Raw genomic sequence first — 21,649 nt, forward strand, 5'->3', positions numbered from 1 at the left:
TGTATCTTTATATCTTTTGAAAGTAGTGTTGTAGTTTAATAAATTTTGATTCTGTTGCAATAGCAAATTTAAATACAGTATTATGTTAATGTTTCATTATCCATTGTGGCTGTGGAATACATTTCCTTTATTGAAAGCAGTAATTAAAACAATAAAAAAATTAGAGAATTAAATAAATTAAAACAATGATATATTAATATTTAAAAATGCATTAATCATAATAGCAGCAAATGTTTATATGAAAAGAAAAAAGCAATTTCTTTTCTTTAAAATTGTTCCTTTACCAGCTTCAAAATTAACTGTATTGAATATGCTGCTAGATGTAATATTAATTAATTATAATTTACTTTCCTGAAAATGGTTTGCTATTTAAAGTATTTTAATAAAAAAAATCCTTATTTCACTTAATTTAAAAAAATAATTGATAGGTATGGATTGCAAAACGAAAATTTAAAGGTGCAGAAAAGGAAAGAGAAAAAAGAAAACCGAAGCTAGACACCACTGCTGGAACATGTAAAAAATTAACTGATTTATTCAGTGTAAATAAAAATAATATAAATGATATGGACGCGAAAATGGAACAGTTCGATTTGGATTCAAATGTTATTCTACATGAATTGACACCAGTGGCATCGAAAGAAATAAGCATGGACAGTAAAGATGAAGCTGAACAACAGCTTAAAATATGAAGAGAAATATGAATGCACAAACATAGTAGGAATATGTCAAGAAGTAGAAAAGAGCCATGACCAACAATTAGAAAACTTTGGGTAACACAATCAAACTAAATGAAGATATTAAAATTAATGATTACGATAAACAAAATCAACATGTTGTTAAAGATATGCTTGCCAAAAATTGGTTTATATGACTTGCTGTTGCCGACATAATGATGAAATTCAAAAAAGACGTAGTCTTTTTTGAATTTCATCTTGTACAAAGCTAATACCAAACTATGACCTCAAAAAAATTTTATAATAAAAAAAAAAAGGAATGAAAAGAGTGTGGCTTACATATTAACAAGAAGAATCAAAATTATTTTGCTGTATGTTTAGCTCAAGCAAGGATCAAAATATTTTTATAAATGGCTCTTTTATCAGTGATGCTGACTTAGAAAAGAAATTGCAGAATGTGAAAAATAAAGATTGCATTCTGCATGCTCTGAAGCGTATATTATTAAAAGCACAAACAAAAATGTGAATAGTCTTAAAACTGAAGCTAAATTAAATCATGATAAATTGGTTAACGAAAATAGGGCAGCATATAGAAAAGTCAAACTTATCGGAAAAAGAGGACTAAGTTTCCGCAGTTCTGGAGGTGATCACAATGTAGCTGCATTTACTTTAAGTAATGATAAAATCGACCATGGAAAATTTTTGGAAATCCTGATTCTGATCAGCATTTTTAAAATCCTATTTAAAAAAATGCGAGAGTAACATTAAAGATCGATTGAAATATGTCGCAAAAGGAAGTAAAGGCCGTGGTAACTTTGTTTCTAATTTCAAAGACTACCACAGACAAAATTATCAATGCCATATTTTCATTAATTAAAAAGAAAATTTCTCAAGAAGTTCAAGAAACAATATTTTTCAATCCAGATAGATACAACTCAGGACATCAATGTTGCAGATCAATGTTCTTTTATCATCAGATACGTTTATGAAAATAGCATTCAAGAAAGATTAATGGCCCTTAAAAATTGTAATAGTACAAGTGGAAATGGGTTATATACATTAGTTGAAAATACACTGCAAATGTTAGATATTGGAAACCACACATATACACATGCATAAAGTGCTTCCAACATGCAAGGAACAGTGTTAGCATTAGCAGAGGCATATGATGCAAGAAAGCAAGCTTATACAGCATCAGCCAAAAAAAAAAATCCCATTTCACACATCCATTTGCTCTAAAATTTTGTCTGGTTCTTCCTTGAATTTATTTAAGCTATCAACTTCTACGGTGTCAGATGGAAGTTTGTTCCAGCAATCAACTATCCACTGGCTAAAGTCAAATTTCCTCGCATCATTCTTTTTCTTGCTCAGATTACAAACCCCTCAGGTTTGTAATCTGAGCAAGAAGAAGAATGTAAATCTGAGCAAGAAGAAGAATCCCATCAGCATTGAGCCTGCTCAAACCATTCAAAGCTTTATACATGTCAATCAGATCACATTGCATATGCCTAGTCTCCAGATGCTGCAATTTGCAGAACATAAGCTGTTCTAATTATGACTGTTTTCTTTTTGTATGTATTTTGGAAACAAATTACATTTTTCAAATCTCAGGAATTTTCTCGTGATTGCAGATATAAAGCAATCTTTTTTTAAAAATAACTTTATAAAATATGAAACTCTATTAACAATGCATTTATTTTTATTTATATTCTGTTGTATCACACTGCTCTCATTATATTTACAAACTTCTGGGATGTTCTGCAAGCATTCAGAATGGTTAAGGATCCAAAAAAAAAATTGGAATTGAAGTCGTGAACCTTTGATGAAATTGTTATAGAAAAATTATGCCAAGAAAAAATATCTATGATCAATTTAGATGTTTATGTAGAGGTGATTTTCCAAGAACTTGCAAACACCAAAAGAGATGAATGGACGGAGATGAATGTACAAATTCAGGAAAACAAAATTTTCAAATCAATGTATTTAATGTTGCTATGGACTAAGCTATAATGAGTTAGACAAGCAGATTTATAGAAGAACATTTATTTGCAGATATTTCTGCATTGGACTCAAAAAAATTTTGATACCTTTAAAACTGGATTGTTACCTTCTAACAGTGTCAAATTGCTAGTAAACCTGCTTAAAAGATTTTTGCCAGATATTACAATTGAAGAATTACAATATCAGTTAACAGACTTTGCCTCAAAATATGATATATTAAAAACGTCAATAGTAGAAAAGTACATTATTGTGAAATTTGCGAAAATGAGCGATGATGAGGATACGAGTATTGAAGAATATGATTTTTCAATAGAATCAAAATGTAAAAACTGATAATTTGTTGCTACAGGTTGTTGCATAAATACAATTTATGTAGTATGTCGTATAATTATTTATTTGCATATAAAATAATTTTAACTTTGTCTACTATGCAGGTTACATGTGAGAGATCATGTTCCAAACTAAAGTACATATTGTATAATTCTGTGACCCAGACCAAGTTTTATTCTCATGAATTCCGAAAAAGACATACTAATGAAAATCAAAAACTTAGATATAATTTCTGAAATTGCGATAAAAGATAAATCACTAAGAAATATTTTGACATAAATTTTTAAACTAAAATAACAGAACATATTTTCTTTTCTATTTTATAAATAATGCATCTGCTTGTCTGTAAATTATTATACCAACTTGATTTAACAATAATAAAAATTCTTTATTCACAAAATTTTACAAGGATACGATTCCCATTACAGACATTCAGAGGAATCTAACAAGAGACATTATATTTACTTACATATCATCCATATAATACACAGAAAATCCATACAAAAATTCATTGCTTTCTCCCACATAAAATTAACCTAAACAGTTTTGAGTTACAGATAATTGCGTTTTAACTGGTTCTTCTGAGATACTGATGATATAGATTCGTACCGTGGAGTATGATGTAGGTATAACCTGATCGACCAGATTGAGCCAGTCTGGACTTTCACTTAGAGTCAGTATTAGTTCTAATGACAGTTGCAGAAATGGTGACAGCACGTGAATATGGATTTTATCTTTTTTCCTCTGTAGGTTGAATCACTGGACCACAGATCAAAATCAGTGCACTGATGATTCTGTTGAGAAACTGCTGCTTTAAGGTCAAGAGCTTCTGCAGGTTTGAGCAGAGCACTAGAGTTTCTAAGAGCTCTACCCGGGATTTTTCTAGCCCACAAATTCTCAAATGTTGATGAAGTCATGAACTGCGGAGCACAGATTGAGTGCCATTGTGAGCTTCCGTGCATATGCCAAGTGCTGGGCTGGGGTGTAGCTTAGATTTTTACAGAGCTGTGATCTTAATGTCATATAGGAAAAGTGAGCCCAATTGTTTGCCCACTTCAGGACACAGAATTCTAGGCTCCAAAGCTTCTTCAGGCTGGACAAAGGAGCTGTAAACCAGACTTCAATACCATAACCAATGATTGAGCTGCAGTAGTAGAAGAGAAATTTCCTGACTACAGTATTTCTTTATTATGTGATCTGCAGAAGTAGAGTTTCATGCACCAGAAGGCCAGTAGCACTTTTGAGCACAGTTGCTGGATTTGGTCCTATATAAGGACAAAAATCTGACTTATAGTCAGATTTTTGTCCATTATCACCCCTAAGAATTTAACTGAATGAGCGGTGACAAGAAGATGCCTCACAATTGAGAGAGAGAGAGAGAGAGAGAGAGAGAGAGAGAGAGAGAGAGAGAGAGAGAGAGAGAGAGAGAGAGAGAGAGAGAGAGCACTGCTGACAAACATCCACCTTGGGGTATACCTGCTTGGTGATGCAGTGATTCCCTACTTGGAAGGTAAGAATTTAAATGTGAGATATATATATATTATTATTCTTTTGTATTATCATTCTATTGTGGTTTAATCTGTCTTTTGTGCATCGTTAATGCCATTGTTTTTCGCCATGTTGGCCAATTGAACATTATATGTGCCAGTGTATATTCGTTTCCAATAGTTCGATTTTCTTAAATACTGGTGTTTTTTACATATAGGTATTATTGTTAATACAATACTGGTCTTTAAGCTAGCCTTATATCGGTTATCTTAATTTTGATAACCGAGATAAGGCTAGCTTAAAGACCAGTATTGTATTAACAATAATACCTATATGTAAAAAACACCAGTATTTAAGAAAATCGAACTATTGGAAGTGTGTGTGTGTGTGTGTGTGTGTGGCAGCAGGTAGTGTAATCAACCAGCATAAGCCTCAGGCTTCCTTGCACCATATGGCTAATAATAACCAATGGGTTAGATAACATGGAAAGGCAGTCATAAAATAACACAATTCGAACCTGCAACACAAAATGTCAAAAATATTATATTATAAGTACTTAGTGCTGTACTTCAGATGATTCTTATTACAACTCCCATACCTATTACTTCTATTCTATATATATTATAACAAAATAAGCTTTCTTTATTGTTGTTTATCTTTATCATATTTAATGGTGATACCTTCAATGTCGCCATTTATTTATGTTAAGTATTATTCAGTAAATTAGAAAACATTGTTTTCTTATAAAATAATTAATCGTGATTTCTTTAAAATTCATTAAAAAAATTAATGACTGATAATTACTTTAGTTATTTGTAATCCCCTCCCCACACACTTCCTCACAATATGGCCACAAACATTAGTATGAGGCTGCTACAAGTTTTCCCTGGTAAGAATTTTTACCCAGTCTGCCTCTGCTGCCTTGCAACCCTTTTTTTTTTTTTTTTTTTTTTTTTTTTACCCCAGTTTAAATTTGTCTTATGTGTGCTATCCCAGAAAGAGTAAGGATACTATTAACATTTAGTTTACTCAATCGATTTAAAGCTCAAAACATTTCGGTCGGGTCTTCTCACAGGAGCCAACTTTCAAGATGCAATTCATAGAACTGAAGTCTTCTAGGTAAGAGTACCTCTCTCTTATTGCTTATTTCTACATCCTTCCTAAATTAAGGCTTCTAGACTTGTATGCAGCCTAACCATTGCCTTTTACAACAGAATAATTACCACCTTGTCCCTGCTGGAAAACTTCCTGTATATTATTGACAAGAATTCCACAAGCTCTCTTAGCAACCTGTTCAGCACTGCTCAAAGAATTTCATGTCAGACTGTACAATTCCCTAGTTTTTAATCAAAATTTAATTTTCATTAAAGTCACAAGGTATAACATGCTCTTAACTCTCATTTATGTTTTCTCACTTCTTATCGTCATATCAGACTCACTCAGTATAGTTATTATAGTTGTTTACTAGATGTGCTTGTCTTGAATCTGTATGCTTGGCAATTAAAACCATAACTCCTCTCCCCCACCCCCTGTCATGCCTGTCAATCCTGTACTAGTTTGATTTCACTATATTCAAATTTTGCATCCATTATGTTATTTTTATTCGGCCAACATTTGTTGAGTTCATAATACCTTGAATTCAGAAATAAATCTTTATTTGTCATCCATATCAAATAAAGAAAATTATATTATATATATAACAAGATTGACTTGCCCTAGGTGAACATGGCCATCAAAGTATATTGCTGTTTATGGTTGTTTAGTGATGCATGCCATTACTCTAACTGTTTTGAGCATTATTATGCCTTCATCAGTGGTTAAATAGCACCCATCAGCTGCCCAGCCTTGCATTACTTTCACTTTGAAAATGTATGATGTCAGCTAGTTTGATATTAATTCTTAACTGAGTCCATCTACTAGCAGCATATATCTTAGGCTTCAAAGATGGAAGGGGGGGCTCCCAACACACTTTCTGATGAGGAATTAGCATTGAAGCTATTCAAGATGGGGAGGCAAAAGTGTATCTCCTTCTTTGGGAAATAGCATAGAAAATCTATACTCTAAAAGAGATAGCCTTGAATAAATATCACCTTGTGTTGGAATTTTTGCATCATTTGATGTAAGAAATTTATAGTGTAAAACATGTAAGATTTTGAGTTAACTGAACATTTTTAAGTTCTTTGACCTTGCTTTTTTAAATTTCTCTAATTTGTCCATTGTAGACATCCTCTTACATGGTGAAAAATTTTCATTTTTAGAGTGAAAATGTGTGCCAAGTTGTTTATATCCTGTGAACCAACAGTTATTGATGATGCACTGCTTCGCAAAGCAATTTTAGACCAAGGCCCTAAAGGATTTCAAGCTAGCAAGCTATTTGAAGAAGATGGAATTGATTATAAAACTACAGGAAATCTAAAATTAGAATATAAAAGTAAGGTTTTTTTTTTTTATGTAGAATTTAAATAAATATCTTTTACATGATATGATTCTTGATTTCTTTCTTTCTTTTCTTCCTTCCAGAAACACTTCCCTGTTTAGAGCAATTCTAAACATTAAGTTTATTCCTACTTAATGTTTAGAATTGCAATTCCAAGAACTAAATTTGTTTATTCCTACTTAATGGGCAATTCCAAGAACTAAATATTAAAAATCATGCGTCCAAGCAGAAAAAAAAAAAATAATAAATAAAAGATTGTTTATACAGGGTATGCTGCTTATTGTGATCACAAATGTTTTCATTCAAATAATGTTCTCTTTTATCATCCTGATCAGACATATACTGATACATAAAAAAATAAAAAGACATTTATAGTAGTCAACGCTTCAATTTATGCTGTCACATTTTGCATTTTTGTGGTTTTTGCATGTACAACAGAATTGATTACATAACATCCCAATTTGTTGTTTAACTCTGATATATTGTGTCCAGTTACTGCTGTTACTTTGTGTAATTCCTATAGTTTTCAGTGCCATTACTCTGCTAAAGAAAGTATTGTATCTGTATTTCTATCAATCTGTTTTATAGTAGAGTATTAACCGTTTTCTAATTTCTGATTTTAATATTTTCATTATTTGTTTTTATGAATTTCCAAAAACATCATGACAGTTTCATTTTTATTGATAACTTTCTCAAAGAAGGGACAGTCAAATAAACAGATATTTTTTAAAGTCAAATATTTTACATTTTATTTCTGTTCACTTTCACCTTTTTTATGTACACATTTCTGCTCTGCATCAAATAAACAATATTGAACAGCTGCATGATGTTTCTTGTTTCATTGGTTATTGTTTTGAATTAAGCTGTGTCCTGTGAAGTGATCACAATAAGCAGTGTCCACTGTATATTTTATCCTACGTGAATTTCAAAACTCAAGTTATGCTGCACTTTGAACATCACAATGGTTTCTCCAGTTATCACTCCTTGAGAAAGGTGTTAATTTGAATCTTGTCATTAACTATAAGAATTCCTTAGATTATTGCTACTCATTGGGGTTAAGGGGATTTTTTCCTTGTTTTGCTATTTCTTCACCTGATAAAGTGTAACCTTGATATAACACGCCTCTTCATACTGCATTTTTGGATATATCATGTGTATGATGATGTCCCCCAAAACAAATTATGAAAAAAAGTAATGTGTTCAAAGGGCTAGCAGTTTCATTTGGAAACTGGAAAAAAGAATATTGTAATGCTTTTGTATGTACCATATTTCCAAGAGGGGAAATTAGTTAAAAATTGGCTGTACAGGAACTCCCCAACTTATGTAAGGGTTACGTTCTGCGAAACGCTATGTAAGTCAAAATTGCGGCACATTGAGTGCTGCACAAGCATGGTATGTTCAATCTAGCTTTTTTTTCCAATACAGAGCAGTCTCGCCAACGTTAAAAATTTGCTGCGTTGAATAGCTGCCTTCATCAATAATTTTTTCCAACGCATCACAAAATTTCTCTGCAGCTGCAGGATCAGCACTGGCGACTTCACTGCATACTTTAATGTTTTGGAAACCAGCGCAATGCTTGAACCTATTAAACCACCCGTTGCTTGCCACAAACTTGGCTTGCGGTTTGCCGTATTTATCCTTAATATCTTTATAAATACTTGTTGCCAGGGCCGTGCCGAGCCATTTTAGTAACTGAGGCAAGAATGAAAAATTGTACCCTCCTGTTAATCATGGCAACGTTGGAAATTATTTAATCTTTCTTTTGGCGCCCCTTTCAGCTTTTAATCTGAGGCAAGAGCCTCATTCACCTCGCCCTCGGCATGGCTCTGCCTGTTGCTTTTTCTTGAAGGGTCATTAGACTCGGTGGCACTCACTTCTGAATCTGATTTTCCATCCATATTATTAACAGCTATTCCATCTTCAATACAGCACCTGAATGCTGTTTTGTGATCACTGTTGATCTTAAGTGCGTTGATCCTTTGACATGTTCATTTATACATGCACTGTCCTTTAAAATAGTTTAAAATAGTATTCACTGTTGAAGCAGCAAGACCTAATTCCCTTGCAATAGATGACAAACTTTGTCCTGCTTCGTACTTAATCATTTTCATCTTCATTTCTAAATCAATTTTGTTTCGTTTCCTGGCACTACCACTACTTGCACTTTTCATTGGCCGCTTTCCCTTCATCATTGTAATACATAAATAGGAATGAAGAGAAGTTTCTGAAAATTTGTTTTTTATGTGATTGAAGATTTCAGTGGATGGGAACACATTTCAACATAATAGCGTAAAAACCCACACAATTGCAGTTATTGGTATTATCGCAAATGCAATAAGATCGAGTTTACTACTCATTTATAATTAGATGCACTAACAGAAAAGCCCAATAAACCAGAAAGTGCAAATTGTTTTTATTGTTTTGTGGTTGTGACCTCCAGAAATGTGTTTTAGAAAAATATCACAAAGGCATTCAAAATTGATTCTTATAATGGGAACATATGATAATGATGAAAGTGTAGTGTGATTTCCATTATAAAAATGACCTTTTAGAGAGATTAGTAATATAGTGAAATTTTCAACTTCCAAGGACTTGGAATGAATTACCAAAAAAAAAAAAAAAAAACTGTGTTATTGGGTTCACATTATGATTTCACAATGCCTCCATTATTCCTACGGGATGCAAAATATGTTTCCATGATTTTTTTTTTTTATGTTTGCACCGGCCAGCAAAAACTTACGTAAAGTCAAATTTCCCCATAAAGTAAAATATACAGGAAGTCAGGGAGTTCTGTATATTTGCTTTGAAGTATTCAGTTACAGAGTAATTTTTGTAAACAACAGGACTTGGCAAAGACTAATTACTGTTGCCACCTAGTTTTCCATCCTCAGCTAGAGATGCAATAACAGAGTATATCAGTGGAATGCTAATTACAAACACCTACCTCTGGAGGGAAATATGGCTACTGTTTGTCAAATGCATTACATTAGTTACAAAGTAAATTTTTGTAAACAACAGCACGTGACATCCTTTCTTTGACTAGCAGTTACACTTTGGATAGCACAAACTGCTAAGAGCTGAACTGGACAAAAATATACACGAACTGACAAGTGATTTTTGGAGAATGCACGTGAACTCACAAATCTTCAGCACTATGATAGGCCAGACAGTTTGGGTTTGATTTAGTTTTCTCAAAACACTGTAAATTCTAAGACATCAGAAATAAATACACAGCAAAATTAGTAAATCAGTAGGACTGAAGTAGTGGCTACCAAAAGAAAAAAAATATACAGTTGAAGAAAAGTTAGGTTATCGAAAGAGTTGAGTGGTGAAACAAAATGCAGTATATTTCATGAGTGTGGAATTCCAGAAGGAACAATCTGCAGTTAAATGAAAGAGGAAGACAAATTGTGTTGATTTGTAGACTCTGTAAAAGATGGAGTAGGCCTCCAAAGAAAAAAAACTTTGAAAACAGTGATATGGAGCAATCTTATACAAGTGGATTCTACAGAAGTATAGTGAAGGAGTACTGATAATTGAAATAATTTTGAAAGCACAGGCACTTAAATTTCATAAGCTACTTGATGGAGATGATGACACATTTAAAACTTTTGAAGGGTGACTTTGGAGATGGAAGGTGAATCTGCATTTGGTGACATTACAGCAGCAGCATGTGTTTCCTGAATTTCTGCTCAATGTGATTCAAGATGGACAGCTGTACAACTCTGATGAAACAGCACTGTACTATAAACTTCTCCCCAACAAATCTCTGAATGTTAAAAAGATACCCAACAAAGTGGCCATGAAAACTAACAAAGAGAGAATTAGTGTGTTATTGTATGCAAACAAGACTGGAAATCACAAGCTAAAACCATTGTGCATCGGTAAAAGTCGAAGTCTGTGGTGTTTTAAACATGTCAGCATGAAATCTGTTCTTGCGATTTATAAAATTAGCTCCAACACTCAGGTGACTAGTGATTTTTTGCTTCATAGTTTGAAACTGAGTTTGTACCATTGGTGAGATGTCACTTGATTTCCAAAAAAACTTGAAGGAAAGGCTCTGTTACTGTTGGATCGCTAATAACTACACTAATTCAGCCCATGGATCAGGGTGTTATAACCTTTCAAAGCCTACTGTCATGGTGGGCTACTTGTTGGCATTGTGAACTCAGAAATTTAAGTTCTGGAATTTCTGAAAACATTAAATCTGAAAAATGTTGTATACAGTATTGGATTAGTGGGAGAAAGTAAGCCCAACAGCAATTGAAAACTGCTAGAAAATATGTATTGGAAAATATCACTGATAATAACCTTGAATTAGCAGCATTTTCAGAACAAGAAGCAAAGGCTGCTTGTAACATACTTGGTGGCAATCTTAGAGTAAATGACCTGGCTGCTTGGATTGAGATGGATGTTGAAGCAACAGTTGAACATTACCTGAGTGAGGAAGAAATTGCAGCTTTTGTGAACAGTGGCAAGATACTTGACAGACAGAAGGCCGGTGACATAGGGAGTAACTCAGAAGATAACATCGATGACTCGTGTAAAGAAAAAGCACCAGAAATTAAAGTGTTTTAAAATGTTAATTATTTAAACATTTTTAAAAACATTAAAACATTGATGGCATGGTTAGAATGTCAGAGTGATAGTGAACATCATTTATTGCATCTGACCTTTATTAAGAATTATGTACTGAAAAAAAATGCTGTTATCAGTTCTGGCAAACTAAATTACATGACTATTTCAGAACAGATGCATGAAATGCAAGTCCATAACAGCGTTGTGTATTAGTAGAAGGTAAAGGGAATGATATAACCTTTTATACTTTGTCTCTTATCTCCAATTCTTCCTATCAGTACTACATTAAGCAGCCTGTGTTGTTTCATCTGGTTCTCATGTCCAAACCACTGAAGTTGTTTGATATACATTTGAGTTTTGGCTGACCGTATAGCTTTCTTCACAGCTGTTCTCCATGGTATAAGAACAGCCATGTTGGTTATCCCGGACGTGGTAGCATGACTGTTCATCTTACAATGACTGTGATCCATAGGGTTTAAGGCAGATAATGCAGCCAACTTGCCATTCCTAGATGCATAGTCAGGCGCCTCCGTAGCCAGGTGGGAAGGAGCAGCAGTGCGTAGCACACGCTTCTTGATTAGACCGGGGTTCGAGCCCGTCACCACCAAATACGGAGGATGCGGAAAGGTCATTCAGGGAATGACCACCGCATATCCCGGAGCAATATGGCCTTAGTTGCTAATGCTCCTAAAAAAACCAAATAACAATAACAAATAACAATAACTAGATGCATAGTCCACAATTTAGATGGTACCGGTACCTTGGAAGAGTGACAGACTTCCACTGTTTTTGAAGATAGATCTTCCATCTTCACCTGTAACCCAGGCAGGGGGCCCATCCCAGGTACTGTCAGCTCGAGCCAGCCGAGCCTGGGGTTTTTTACATGAGGTATGCTCCTCCTTTCTCATCTGGGCTTGGGGCCGGCAATGGCAGAGTTTACTTTATTTACTAAATTAATACTTTATTTATTAAATAAAGTGTATTTATGTTAAAAAAAAAAAACTGGGAGAAAGTGGTTAAATTTTTTTTTGAAGTGCTAAAGAGGGTATTAAAAGTGTCACATAACATCTGCATTATATCAAAGCTCTCACTTCCTTAAGCTCTAATTCATAATACCATTCAAGCAAAGTTTTCCATTTTGTTTCTCTATTAAATTTTTATATAGGCAACCCTTGTATGGCATTAGTACTGACAGCTGGAATTCTGTGGGTTTTCACATTATTATGGTAATCATATAAAAACACAAATAATTTTCAGAAACTCATTACTCCATATCTCACTTGCAACTTGTGCATGCCCTGTTATTTGTTATTAATTGCTTATCGTTTTTACTGTTTTAAATTTTGCAACCAAAAAAAAGTAAGTGAACAGAAATATCAATTAGTATATACATATTACAGTACATATTAATTAAGCTATGTACGTAAGCATAAATTTATTTTTTATTTTGCTAACTGGAAAATATTCTTCCGATTTTCACATATCTTTTAACTTTGTTAATTGGTAAGGTAATAAAGTTAAATTTATGCTTTATATCTTTACTCTTATAGCCTGTGGATAATATTCCTCCTGTTTTCACTTATTAGAAACACAGTTTAAAACCTTGTTTTATTATGAAGAGTTCATCATAAAGTGATTTGATTACAGTGAACCAATTGTAAAGTGAGGGTCCACTGTATATTTTGGGAGATCCCTGAGTTAGGATCTGTGCTTGTTTGAGAGCATAAAAAATTGTGACTTTTAAGGTTTTTGTAAGGTTATTTTGGTTTTTATTTGATTGTTTATTCATTTTTCCGGATATGTATTACTAAACTTTGTACTTTGTTGTGAATTAAATTCCAGCGCCAAATTATGTCCATGGAAAGCAAAAATGCACTCCTCAAAAGAAACTTTATTTCTTTAGAATCAAAGATACAAATTTTGGATAGTCTTAAAAAAGGGGAAAAGGTATATGTTGCAAATTTAAATCAAGCAACAATCCGGACTATAAAGAAAAATGAACAGAAAATTAGAACTGTTGTTGCTACAGGATCTTTCATTTGTTCAAATATGACAGCTTGTACCCGAGCACAAATAATTGAGAAAATAGAAAAAGTACTCGGCATTTGGATTGACGATAGCAGTATAAAATGGATTCCATTAGACAGAAATGTAATTAAACAAAAGGCACAAAAAATTTATAACCAATTAAAAGAAAATGGAGAATCTTCTGTTAACCCGGAGTTTGTTGCCAGGAAAAGGTTGGTTTGAGTGATTTAAAAACTGCTTTTTGTTACATAACATAAGAATTCAAGGGGAAAGTGCATCGGCTGATAATGAAGCTGAGAAGAAGTATGCAGAGGAATTTCAAGAAATTATTGAAGAGCACGGGTACACACCACGTCAAGTTTTCAATGCTGATGAGACAGGCCTTTGGTGGAAAAAAATGCCCAACTGAATGTTTATTTAAAAAAAAAAAAAAAAAGAGAAAACTGTACCAGGTTTTAAGGCATCAAAAGATCATGTAACGTTACTTACGTGCAGTAATGCATCAGGAGATTACATGATAAAACCTATGAGGGTTTATAGATCCTCTAATCCTCTCGTAATGAAAGATGTAAATAAAAATGCATTACCGGTATACTGGAAAGCAAATAAAAAAGCTTGGGTAACTGCCGATATGTTTAAAGAATGGTTTCTAAATTGTTTTGTGCCAGATGTGGAAAAATCTACATTTCAAAGTTTTATTACTATTGGATAATGTGCCATGCCATCCAAAAGGTTTAAGTCATCCAAACGTTGAAGTAATGTTCCTACCACCTAATGCAACTTCTTTAATTCAGCCATTGGATCAAGACATAGACATATCTACCTTTAAAGCTCATTACGTCAGAAATTCGTTACAGTGGATTTTGGAAAAAAATTGATTCCGAATCTATTGAAGTGATGGAGGCGTGGAAACATTTTACAGTTGTGGACTGTATTGGAATCATAGCATTATCACTCAAAGAAGTAAAACTGTCAACATTAAATGTGTGTTGGAAAAATGTATGGCCAGAGTCAGTCCATTCAGGAAATATGGTCGAACCGGCAGAAAATAGAATTGGTGCGATAGTAGAACTTGCCAAGTTGGTAGGAGAGGAAGGTTTTGATGATATGACTACTGAAGACGTTCACAAATTACTGGTAGAAAAAGAGTCTGGCAAAACGGATTTGGTGGAAATAGCATCGGAGGTAAACCAAATAAATTCAGAGGATGATATGCAGAAGAAAATTCTGAAGTTCCAAATTTTACACTAAAAAGCATACGGGGATGCATAAAGTTAGCTGAGCAATTAGAATCATTTTTTTGAATGCAGATCCTTCGACTGAAAGGTGCACAAAGTTCAAAAGGGAGCTTCAAAAATGTTTAGCTCCATACCATGAAATTTACAAAGATCTATCAAGAAAAAGCAAACAAACCCAGATTACTGATTTTTTTGAAGAGAGCAGAAGATACACGAAATCTATATGCTGCAGAAGAAAGTTCAGAAGGTGAAGATATTCAACAACAGAGAAAACGTTCTCGTTTGATTGTGCTTAACAGCGATGAAGAGGAAGAAAATTAAATGAAAGTACATTATCTGACATATATGCTTCACAGTTTGTAAGGTAAGATGTTTGTTCAGTTATTACTATTTAAGTTACCACTATTATAAAAATAAAATTAAAACATTAAGTTATTACTATTATAAAAATTTAGTTTCCAATGATTATAAAAAAACATGTTGTATTTTGTTAGCTTTTGGAATGTAACACCCCTTTTTGTACTGTTTCTTAGTCCCGTATAACACGGTTTTGCATTACACGAGATTTTGTAGGAACCAAATAACAGTGTTATACGAGGGTTACCTGTATTTGGTATCAATTGGAACTTTGTATGAGAGAGAGAGAGAGAGAGAGAGAGAGAGAGAGAGAGAGAGAGAATGAGAATAAATCCCTATGTTTAGATTTACTGGGCAGCTTTGAACTTTTTGTTTTTCAAGCTTTTGTACAATAGAACTACCACTTATGTTTTGTATATGCCAGTTATCAAAAAGATTTTGTTTATAAAAAGAAGAAAAAGTTACTCTACCTGAATATTCCATGATGGACGAACGGTTTCTCACACATACCTGCACCCACCAAGTTTTTCTGGTAAAATATTTCCTGTTAATAAATACCAAACTGTTGTGCATGAACTAGTCCATAAATGACTAGTTGATGTAAGAATAAAACTGCTTAAAATATTGAAAGTAGTGACAGTATTAAGCAAAATTACTTTGAAGCTCACTTTTCCCCCATATTTTGTCTTCCTGTGAATGATATAATGTAAAGTTGAAAGCATTATATTGTCAATGAGAATGGCATCACCTTGTTGTTCCATGTGTGTGTGCTCAAGTAGAGATCATTATAGTTGACATTGACACTTCGGCACTGTTTTTCATGGTACATTGACGAGTTGAAGTTTGTGTTGCATAGAAATAAAAATATTTAACACGATAGATGCAATTTCAAATTAAAAAAAAAAAAAAAAAAAAAAAACAACAGTGGAATGTTAAAATTAATTGTAAAGTAGTAAATCTGGAGGATTACAGAAATATGACTGGAGCAAGTTAGTAGGCAGAAAACAAAAGTAGGGATGTGGTTGCTAAGAATTTCAAGGGTTTGTGTACAGGAATGTTACAAATTGTGATGAGACACCACCTGTAACAAATTCTATTTCTTTTTGTTATCCAACTTTGACTTAGACTTACAGACTGTAGATATACTTTTATTCCACCCTTGGATAATTGAGAGCTGCTGTATATTGTTTTCTTATGTTATAATATTACTGAACATATTTTTGTAATTTCAGTAGTGTGTATATTTAAAAATGTTTTTCGTGTGTGGACTTCGAGGAGTATGTATATATGCATACATTTCATATGTGGGTTCTTTGTGTATGTACTTATATTTGCTTTTCTCAAGTTGTTCAGTATATCTGAGTTTCCAGCTAAATGATAGATGCAGTTTTAATAGATAGCAGTACAAAAAAAAGCTTTGAGATTTGGAGAAGATAGCCTTATTTTTCTAATTTAGGCCAAGGTTAAAGAAATTTTCTGGAATTCAGATCCAGAAATTTTTGAAATTGAATCAAGCAATAAATAAATAACTATAGAGAATATATATATTGCATCAGAAAAAACAGTAATTATTTTATTTTATTTTTTTAATTTTGATTTTCAAAAATAATTGCATTCTTAATGTTTGGCACTTAAGTTCAAAATAAGACCAAATTAATATTTGAAAGCATTTTAATATACAAAATTTTTCATTTATAAAAAAACTTAAATTTCGTGAAAAAAAACTACTTCACTGAGCCTGCAGCCAATGAGACTTTATTTTATTATTTATTTATTTATTTTTGGCTGGTGCAGCAAAAGCCATAGGCACTATGTGGCCATTGCTAATACTAATACCTCAGTGCCCTGCACCTTCATTAAACTCGCTGCTGAAAGAGATAAAGGCAACTCATCATCACTTGAATATTTTATTTTGATATTTTTGTGACTTAGTATAGTATTGAGAACATATCAACTTTTTACTTGAACAATGGTTAGTACAAGATTGAGCCTCAGTGTTGAGTACAGTGTTAGATCATAGAATTGCATGATTTAGACAGGAATGGCTGCAAGAATTCATTGTTTGTCTATTCTGTAGCATAAACTTCTATTTAAACTTGTAGATAATCTTAGTTCAACTATTAATTCTTTTTTTTATGTCCCCAGTGTAAAGATTGTACCAATCTTAAATTGAAGCTTGGTGCAAATCGAATTACTAAAGAAATTCAGATGAAATTGAATTACTGGAGAAATTAGTAGATTTCCCTAAGAGAGATAAAATTGGGAACTCGTCAGAGACTTGAGTATCTAGTGGACTGTTGAGTGATGCATCCCTTATTTGGGTCCCAGAATAGAGAATGGTAAAGTGCATACTTTTGTGGTTTCAAAAGGAGGAAATTTTATTGGGATTGGGGGTGGAAATGGAGACTGTTGTTACAAAAACAGGTAACTTTTTTGTAATAAGGCTAAGTGTACTAGAATCAGAGTAATGTATGCCAGGGTTTAAAATTGATGATGTTACAAAAATTAATAAATTATATTTTGTTTTGTTTCATCATGTTGTTTTTTGTCTCCATTTACAGTTATATTTGTTATAAGTTGAATGCTCTTCAAGGAAACACTGCTAAATTTAACTTAATTGGCATTTTGGTAAATTTGAATTATTTGGTATTTTTATTAATTGGCATTCTTTCTAAATTATTTTAGTAGCACATTCCTTCTGCAACACCCTTTTTTTTTTTTTTTTTTTTTTCTATTTATTTCTCTCCCCCACCTTCATTTATTGCTGTAGCTAACAAACAAAGAAGGCAGTTTAACTGGTTTACTAATCGGTTTACGTTCTATTTGCTACTTGCTTTGTATATTTCTGTCATATAGTTTGCTGTACGACAGAAATATTCTTAGTTTATATTCAAATTTTGATTCCACAACTTGCAGTAGGTAATGCTCTGCAGCCATCGATGTTTGTTATAATGATTTTTTCTTTTATTTATATATATATATGTGTGTGTGTATATATATATAAAAAATTTATTTTATTTTACTTTCATTTGTGACACTTATATATTTATTTATTTATTTATTCATATTCTAACTGTTCCTACAGACTCCATGTGACCATCTCGTTTATAGGCGCAATATGGCCTAAGTAGCCCTTGCGGCAGAGATAACCATACCAATTTATTCATATATTTTATCGTAATGGATGTTAACCATGTTAGCATCTCCATTCTTTATCTCATAGATATTGTTTCTTTTGTTTGCATTTTTTAAAGATACTTCAGTCTGAACTGTTCTTCTGAATTGGTATTGTGGTAATTTCCCCACTCTCTTCCTAACCAGTCTGAACACATGCCTCAGTCAGCATCCATTCACTAACCTCCAAACTCACAGAACTTTTTCTCTTCATTTATCCCTCCTACTTCTGTTTTCTGTCTTCTCAGCCTTAAATCCATGTGTAGTACAAAATACTATAGGTTCTAATATCTTTCACGTTTGGGGATTTCAATAAAAAAAAAAAAAAATTAGACTAAGGTTTATAAGGCTCTGAGAGTGGATAGTAGAATGAAAGAAGGGAAATTTTTTAAAAAAACCATCTCACCCATCCATCCCCTCCAACAGTTTTAGTTCTTCCTTATTAATTAATTTATTTAAGCTCTCAACTTCCATACCACACAGAAATTTGTTCCAGTAATATCAACCACCCACTGGCTAAAGGCAAACTTCTGCACATCTATTTTGCAATCATCCTTACTCAATTTGAATTTATACTCCCCCACCCCGATGTGCATAGTCTGAGTAAGAGGAAGAATCCCACCAGCATGGAGCTTGCTCAATCCATTCAAAGCCTTAATCACCTAAATCAGATCACCTTGCAGGTACTATATAACTATATGCCTGAAGTGTAGTCCCTAGTATGGAACTGCTTCAGATATATTTATCAACTCAACTGAATATGTTCACTATATTTTCCCACCTTCTTCCTTCCACTGCTTATTACTTGAATATTCAGGTATCAGTTTTATTCTCTATTTTCTCATTATACTTTCAGTTTCTGTTTAGACTCGTTTTTAGGCCTGTTTCAACTTACATGTTTTTCGCTTTCATTTTCCTGCATTTGGTATTATTCTCCTTTTTATATTAACGCTCACAAAGCTAGGGGCCCTTACTATAAAGTTGGGCTTTACAACCTAGGCTAGTACGTTTAATATCTTTTTTTCTATACTTTTCATCTTTTTACTTTCTACTTCTACCTTTTTTTCCCATTCATAAAGCTATTAGTGCAATACAAGGGCGATACGAACTTTCCAGCTATCCTCATTCTATCACTATTTTCGTCTTTATTTAGTTACTCTTTTATTCCTTCTCCATCCTCAATTTAATACCTTGCCCTGTACGATTTGCTTGTTCTAAATTCTAATTTTAATTCATCTAATTTTCCACCAAATTCCAACACTCCCCCCCCCCAAATTACATAAATTCAAAATATTTTTTCCCTACTCTGAAAGCACATATTTTATTTTAGCTTTATCCTTAATTTTACTTTTTATATTACTGACCTGCATTGGGACTACCTTGTCCATACTTTGTGAGAATGGTGCTGCTTTTATCCCTTGTAATTTTATTCTTTATGCTTTATTTCACTTCTCTTCCACTGTTATGGACAAGTATAAAAATGCAGTTCCTGATGCATTGTCAGAGGTATAGTTCCCTGATGAAATACCTGACATGTATCAATATTTACTTTAGCTAACATCAGATTTTTGCTATTTCCTTTTTTTCAACTTATAACTAAATTTGCCTACCCATTTCTGATGATGTCTGTCTCACCTTTTATTTTATTTTATTTGTTTAACCATTTTGTATTAATCATTTTACTTTACAGTTCTCTCACCACTGATTGGCTTTGCAATTCAGCCTATAATTCTTCTAATTCATTCATCTAATTCACAATACTTCTTATTCCTATTATCCTCACCCTTCTAGTGTTTGGCATGTTGTGTATTTTTCACTTCCATCTATATACCTACATCAAAATTTATCAGGCTTATAAAATTAATTTAATACCAAATTTTAAAAAAATTAAAATGAATACTATTAATTAATTAATTAATTATTTAATAATATTTTATACCATTAAATTCTTAAAAAAAGTTTTATATATATATTTATTATTATTATTTAAAAAAAAATTTTTTTTTTTTGTTATGCACCAGACTCAATTTACTGGGATCGGATTAATCGGGACACTTCAAGACACCAAATTAAAAAAAAAAAATCAACCAGAAATCATAAAATTCAAGTAATAACTAGAATAGGTATAAACAGATGTTTTGCAAGTTGTAAATAAGCGACAAGAAGTGCCGTTATAAGTCATCATTGGGAAATTAGCGTACCTATTATCTTTAGTTTAGTAAGTCGCGTTGCAATGCAAATGTTTAATTTGTTTTAGTGCATCAAAAGCATCGATTGTTGTGTTTTGTCACACCGCAAAAGGACAAATTTTGTTTTGTTGTCAGGGATGTCGGGTTTTTTTTTTTTTTTTTTTTTTGTTTAGAAATCGTAAAAATGATGGGCAAATGCAAGAGTTGTGCTTTCAATAAAACAAAAACTTGAAATTATTCAAAAGTTTGAAAACAGTGTATCCGTTAAATCTCTAATGACCATTATAATGTTGGTAACCAAACCATACACTGTAAAAAATAAAGGGAAGCTATTTGATTTAAAATCGGCATCATAAAAAATAAAGGGAAGCATCGTATTGGACACGCGTTAGTATGTGGTAAGTTTTTTTCGTTTTTTATATATTGCCATACTTTTTAAGTAGGCTGCTGAACATTTTTTGATACGGTAAGTCCAAGACTTACGTTATGTTAAACAGAATACGAGAATCGGTGAAGGGATTGGCACCAATGAAGTCAACTATAACAACCAAGGCTAAGAAGTACATATCAATTTTTACAGTACAATAGCATGCATTTTTTCTTCCTTTTATGTTTTCTTTTCTTATGTGCCACTCCGGCTACTTCACCGCTGTCCCCAGATAATTTAATTGAACAATAAAAATATAACTATTTTTCTTCATTCTTCTGAAGATATTATGTGGTTTTTGTAATTTTGGCATATCAGGGCATATTTGGCATATTTTGTAATTTTGGCATATATAGTAGCAATATTATATTAGTCATTCCCGAGTTTGTAAAACTTGACTTATGTAAGAAGTCACGTAACTTATTGCTTACGTATGTCGGGGACTTACTGTATTTTTGGGATTATCCTGGATTTTTTTTTAAATTTTTTTTTTACCACCTATCCCTTCAGTTCAGCATTTGAGTGAGAAGTATGGTGTTGGTACATCTATCTATGATATCAAGAAACAGAATACTTAAATTCTATGGTGACAGTGATGTGCCTAAATTAATGACAAGCAAAAAAGTTTACACCGGTCGAAGAATGTAGACGTGGACAGAGTGTTGCTTGAATGGACTAGGCAGTGTCGGAGTGAAAAGTTTCCACTTGATCATTCCATTATAATGGCC

The 21,649-nt window shown here is 32.7% G+C and overlaps 1 protein-coding gene across 1 annotated transcript in view; it reads left to right on the forward strand.

The window, feature by feature from the left end:
- The first annotated feature begins 6,905 nt into the window (after window positions 1-6,905).
- The window catches only part of LOC150084121 (dynein regulatory complex subunit 3-like), a 170,850-nt gene continuing 156,106 nt past the window's right edge, over window positions 6,906-21,649 (forward strand). Inside the window, exon 1 of the mRNA XM_090375044.1 lies at window positions 6,906-6,924. The gene's annotated coding sequence lies outside the window, so the exon portion shown is untranslated. The remainder of the gene's footprint in view (window positions 6,925-21,649) is intronic.

This window comes from Mastigoproctus giganteus, chromosome 6, assembly GCF_048544385.1.
Source record: "Mastigoproctus giganteus isolate SK-2022 chromosome 6, ASM4854438v1, whole genome shotgun sequence".
In the NCBI taxonomy this organism is placed as follows: Eukaryota; Metazoa; Arthropoda; class Arachnida; order Uropygi; family Thelyphonidae; genus Mastigoproctus; species Mastigoproctus giganteus.